The 357-nt window shown below is 36.1% G+C and overlaps 1 protein-coding gene across 2 annotated transcripts in view; it reads right to left on the reverse strand.

Moving 5' to 3' along the window:
• Nucleotides 1–357, reverse strand: part of LOC119593076 (putative gamma-glutamylcyclotransferase CG2811) — a gene marked incomplete at its 3' end in the record, with an annotated part of 7,750 nt that overhangs the window by 6,521 nt on the left and 872 nt on the right.

The raw sequence follows: 357 nt of genomic DNA on the forward strand, positions 1-357 counted from the left end.
GTTTGCCTTTACCATTGTAAAGTATTCAAATAATCACTGTAAAATTGAAAGACCTTCATTTCACAAGTACTTACTGATTTACAGATGTTCTGCTTTCCATTCTCTTGGCAGGAAATGTGCTATAACTAGTGGCCTAGCTGATATTTCTGTGGTGATAAGGTAAATCTATGTCCATAATAAATATTATAATAGGCATATATGATCCAGAGTGATATACCTGTAATTCTACAGATGAATTAGAGGAATATTGAGAGAAAGGAGATTTCTTGTATATTGGGGCGCGATGGGCATTATAACGTATTTCCTAGTTCTTCACCCTTCGGGTTACACGCTGGTATTTGGTAGGTTACAGCACTG

The sequence above is a fragment of the Penaeus monodon genome, chromosome 31 (genome assembly GCF_015228065.2).
Source record: "Penaeus monodon isolate SGIC_2016 chromosome 31, NSTDA_Pmon_1, whole genome shotgun sequence".
Taxonomy (NCBI): domain Eukaryota; kingdom Metazoa; phylum Arthropoda; class Malacostraca; order Decapoda; family Penaeidae; genus Penaeus; species Penaeus monodon.